Here is a 6,039-nt window from a genome sequence, read left to right on the forward strand (position 1 = left end):
TTTCATCAATTTTCCTACTTTTATATGCAAGCCTCATTCATTTCTTTCATAAAATGTGCTTTCTTAATTGAAAAACCATCTACTTAGTATTATTTATAACGACAGCAAAGTCAAATTATTAAATATTTATAGACATAATTGCTTTTACCTCATCTAAACTCATATCAATTAAAGTTAATTATCTCATTCCAACGATTAACTTTACATTTTTCTTATTTGTATATGCTACACATTACCACTACTTTCTATTTTCAATGCGTGACTGGCCAGAAAAGAAATTTTCCATGCTGAAAAATAGCAGTTGCTTAACAAATTTCTAAGAATTGTCCATTAAATCGATTTCTGAATTGATTCGAATGCGTTCCTCGTAAGCATGTGCGAGAAAAGCATTCGACTTATAAATCTCTTAACGATGTAATCTGTTCTGCTATATATTTAAAGCCAGACAAAAATCTTTACAGGCCTCGTGCTGAATCACACCGACGCGGATAATAGATACTGGAAAACTGTTTACGATCTAATTAAAACCTCGTTAGGAATAATTAAGTCGATTTATTGTGCAAATAAGGGAAAACTTTGATTAATAATATCCACGAAAACTTTTGAACAATTGTGCTAAAAAAATGTTTTATAAAACGCGTAATTGCATGTCTTAAGTCATTGACCTGATTATGTTACTAGTGCTAGTGTGCAAAAAAAATACATTGAATATCAGATGATCCCCTATTTATCATCTCAACTGACTGATTTATTCTCCGTGCATAGATGCATCAAATCGTCACGTTTCAAAGCGTCGGACTAGAAAAACTAAAGCTGCAAACTTCACCTTTGAGTATTCTGCTGGCAAAAAATAATTTAAATGGAATTTGCGGCGTAAAGTGTCAACACAGAGTTATTTACTGATTGTGAGTACGAACACTTAACGCAGATTTATATCGGTGAGCGTTCGCACCAGACAGGTCGGAGCCCGCCGCTGCCGCACGGCAAACACTTCAATTGTCGCGAGTGATTGTTTATGACGCCAGCAGCATTTTTTTCTAAGTTTCTTATTTTTTTCGCGAAGAACAATAATGCGTTTTATGAAATATGCTATTGCACGCTTGCCTTGTCTTATTTATTCACCTTAGACCAGAGAGGTAGGTTGGGGGCTAGGAAACAGCATTGATTGAATAGTTTCTGGTTTAATTTTATGGGCATTCCAATATTTATCAATCAGTGTAAAACTATAATATAAAAATGCCGTCGATTTGAAGAAAATTTTTGAACTTTATGTAAGCTTTTTTAACAAATTAACCCAGTGATTTCCAACCTGTGGGGCGCGCCCCCCTGGGGGGGCGCCATACCGTTCCAAGAGGGGCGCGAAGCTGTTTCAAAAATATTATTTTTAAATGCTGAGTAAGTGTCAAAAACAAATCAGCAAAATACTTAAAGTACTTCTAAGAGTGTTTGAGCTCAAAAAAGAAATTGCTATATTTCTTGCTGATAACAAAAGAGACGGAGCAATCTTGTTTTAGGATACAAAGTTCCTCGCAAAATTTGCGTATTTAGTTGATATTTTTCAAAGACTTCGGATCTCAAATTCGTGCTTTTATTCAGAAAGACAAGATTACGGCTTTTATGAAAAAATTAGAACTGTGTATAGCTAGGATCAAATAACTTAATAACTTTAACATGTTTCCCACTTTTAAAATTACTCGTGTTACTGATGAAATAGAAGTAAGTAAAGATCTTATTATTATATCAGTCATATGACTAGTCTACGAAACCAATTTTCGCATTACTTTATCTAATTACGTCCAAATACGAATGGATTAGAAATCCATTTGTCATTGAGAAACATGATGATTTTGGTCATTCAACAGCAGAGCAGAAAATGATAATTGATTTATCTAGTGATAGCACATTGAAGCAGATGTTTCATAAAAAACGTGTAACTCGAAAAAAATTACTATAAAAACCCCTTTTTGTCAGATTTTAATATGATAGAAAATATATTGTTGAGTTTTGGTGTGAGTAAAGGACGATTTTCCTACTTTGACAAATAATGCTTTAGAAATTTTATTACCATTTGTGAGATCTTACTTATGTGAAACAGAAAATTATTATAATAAATAGTTATGTTTGTATGTGTATTTTTTATAATACTGTGTATTATTTGGCATAATTTATGTTATATTAAGTATATTTAAATTAAATTGTTAGAAAAATAAGAAGGGGGAGGCGCAATATTTTTTTCATTCAAAAGGGGGGCGCAAAGAAGAAAAGGTTGGAAACCGCTGAATTAACCCATGCCTTAAATTGACCTGCGCGTTAATGTAAAATTAAGGTAAAATGTTGCTTAAGATGCTTTCTTAAGAAGATATCAGAATTTCATAAGAGCGCTTGGAATAAAATAAGTAGTCTCGTTTGACTTACACATAAATAGTAAGAATAAGAAAATGTATAGTATTTTTTTTTAATTTTGCATTTACACGAAGTTATAAATACTGAACTATAATTTGCCTATATCTACAATAACATTTTCATTGTTTTGCTGTCAAAATATAACACTACAAAAAGTTGTTACAAATTACGAATTGCTAGTAGTCTATGTCTATGATGAAAATATATAGATAAGATGGAAACTCCTCGTTTTATGATCAAAACTATATTTGGTGTGTGGATGAGCTATTTGTTCAAAGTGATAACAAATAATTTTGAATAAAAATAGAATGTTAAGTCCCATTTATCTCAATCAACTTAAATAAATTTTCAATTGCAATTTTTATCTATGAAGAAAATGCAACATTTGAAATAGTTTTTTTAAAATTTGTTTTATTATTAAAATAAATTAATATTCTTATAATTTATTAAATGTATACGGGAAGTTTCAGCAATTTGCCTTAAGGCACGATGCCATACACCACTAGTTTTTACTATAGTTATCTATCATATTAAAATCTGACAAAAAGGGGTTTTTATAGTAATTTTTTTCGAGTTACACGTTTTTTATGAAACCTATTTCCGTGTAAAACGAGGGATAAGTGTGTTCTTATTTTTCTAAATATAATGATAATATAACGATATAATGATAATAGTTTTAACGTCTTGTGTCGATAAAATTTATATGAAAACTACAAATCATATGATTTGTACAAAAAATACAATATATAAATATCTTTATTTTGCAAAATATGGTTTACCAGAAAAATGATTTTTAGTTTTTTTCACAAATTATTTCATATTCAAAAGGCATTCATGAGAAACATGTTTGAGAATTAGTGTTGTGCTGTTAACGCGATAGAGCACGGAAAGTTCTAGTTCTTGTGCGCATTCTTGTATTTTTAACCCGATGCTCTTGTAAGTTCAATGATTCCAAATCAATAGGTTTGCGGTTCGGACCATCATGCAAGTGCTATTCTAAGTTCTACGATTCATAAATAGCATAAGTTAAAATCACTTATGCACAAGCTAAACAACTTACGAGCACTTGACTTGGACAATTCCAGCTCTATTTCCTATCGGAGCACTAAAAAAAATTATAAACGAAACCCTCTGCAATGAACTTCCAACGCAAATTCATACCTATCATCCAATTACGATGAAATTTTGTGTTATTAAGATATCATCAACAGATACAAGTCTAAATACAAAATATACTACATTGTCTTTTTCTATCTAACTATTTTCATCGGCCGACACTAAATTAATCTTTTTCCTGTCCGAAGACGGAATGTCCTGCGACTCTCCGTGGGCGTTTGGAACGTGTCAACTTAACTAGACTGTCCTGCCTTCTTGTGTATTCTAATAAAGATAATAACAATATTTCATATTTAATCCGACGCGGATTGATCTATTATACAACTTTATAACGGCTAGGGTGACACTTTTTATAGATTCCCATCTTATTATGAATATTCTTGTTAGTGGTGTCGGATGGGGAAATTGGAATGAAGATTTTCATGATGTCGACCATAAGCAAGATGGTAAATGAGAGATTTGATATATAGCTTGAATAAAAAATAATCATCAATTAAAATAAAAGAATAAAGTTGATTTTTTTTGTAAATTTACAATTAGATTTATATTATTTTATAATTTAAAAAAATAATTTAGAAACATTTTACTGATTAATAAAATTAAAATTTCAATAATCAAACTTATTGTTATAGCTTAATATTGTTTAAATAATTAATTTAATTTCATTTTCTTTTCAATTTTATATCGTTCTTACTTACACCACTACTTCATTAATGTCTAATAAAATGTAATCTCTCAAATGTGATGTAACGAAAAGGGTTGTCGAGCGAATTGATCGGTCATGCTGAAGTTCCTAACAATGAAATAATTAAAATCACATTCCAAATAATAAAAAAATAACACGTTTGATTGATGATTCGATAGTAATAGCCCAATGAATATCTCATACTTCTAAGGGTAAATATAAATTTCTAAGTCATGTTTGTTTGTATTGGAATGATTTACCCCGACTCGAATGAATACTGGTAGCTATTTTAAGGATTACGATATTTATGCCACCCATACTAAATCCTAAATAATGATCTCCAATAAATATCCTGCGTACAGTAGAAAAAAGTTACAAATCACGTCGATGATAAACATATTTTGATATAACGTTGTAATCGTATTAAATATTTTGATCATATAAATTGTAGAATAAATAGGAAATTTACGTTCACAATATGTTTGTTTCATAATGAATAGAACCTAATGAAAGAGATGAATTTATACATAAATATATAATAACGATTTTAATTATGCTTCTCTAATGTCTCGTACTAGAATAGATATTCATATAATTGTCATTGCTTATATATTTCTCGGCTTATTCTTACATTTTATGACGCTACTTCTATTTTACTGTATTGTTACTGCTTTTATATTTTATCCGTTCGTAACATACAATATTTATATTAGGTGCTAACAATAACTTTGATAGCGCCTATAAACTTCTGTAATTGAAGCAAGAAATCATTGCGTAATTTATGATCTCATGTTCAATACCAATAACTTTATGTCCAACTAAATGGATACACATTTTATGATTGAATTGGAATGGGCAATATACACATGAGCTTACGAGTAGAAATATCCTTTTTCCTGAATCACTACAGCTGCGTATAATTTTTAGGGCGGCGCACAAAGGGAGAAAGTATGCTATTTGAGCAGAAATGAATTGTTTTGGTTAAATTACTTTTGTATAAAATATTCTGCTTTATAGGAAACATTGGTCGAAATAGATCTTGTTCATTTTAACTTAAGATTAAAAGTGCTGTACAGATTAATATCTATTTATATCGTGCCAAAAATCAAAAGTTAACTAATCGGAAAGACAACTAATGTAAAAGGTTGAAAAGTAAAATCGATACTTGATCTACGAGTCAACATTGATTCTGGATAAGAAAAAATTTTAGAACTTAATTTTATTAATTAAAATCATTTATTTTCGTTTTATATTACAGTCAGAATTTATTTCGTTTTATATTACAGAATGTTATTAAATCTAGTATAGAGTTGTAGAAATTTGCTAAATGCCTTGAACACGACAGAGTCAAATATATGTAATAATAAATATTTCGTTTGAAAGTCAAGTTCAAGAGTTATTCAATGATAATTTCAAACCAGACGAATCATTTTCAATTGCCAAAATGATAAGTTTCAAAATTATTTATTACATTGCCATGATAATAGTTTGAAAGTCAAGTTCAAGCGCTAATTAGTGACACTTTTAGACCAGGTAAATCATTTTCGATTTCACATGACCGTCCGCGGCGGTCGTGCGTATGAAATTTGAACGGTTTCGGTACGGCCGCGACCGTGATGCGGTACGTGCCGATAGAGCCGACTGATATGACTACATCAGCAGATGACCAGATCTGAATGCACCAGAAGAGCGCACGGCAGATGAGGCACTAGTGTGCGTGCAGGGAGCGAAAGTGGGGGCAGCCGGCGTGCGGCGCTCGAGTCGGCCACAATTTACCAAAGATACGACAGTCAGCCGCGCGGTCTATTGACGCAAACAGCGTGCGAGGCGCTTGC

This window comes from Ctenocephalides felis, unplaced genomic scaffold (assembly GCF_003426905.1).
Source record: "Ctenocephalides felis isolate EL2017-DRISC unplaced genomic scaffold, ASM342690v1 CF-g0.4_SCAFFOLD_01170, whole genome shotgun sequence".
Lineage (NCBI taxonomy): Eukaryota > Metazoa > Arthropoda > Insecta > Siphonaptera > Pulicidae > Ctenocephalides > Ctenocephalides felis.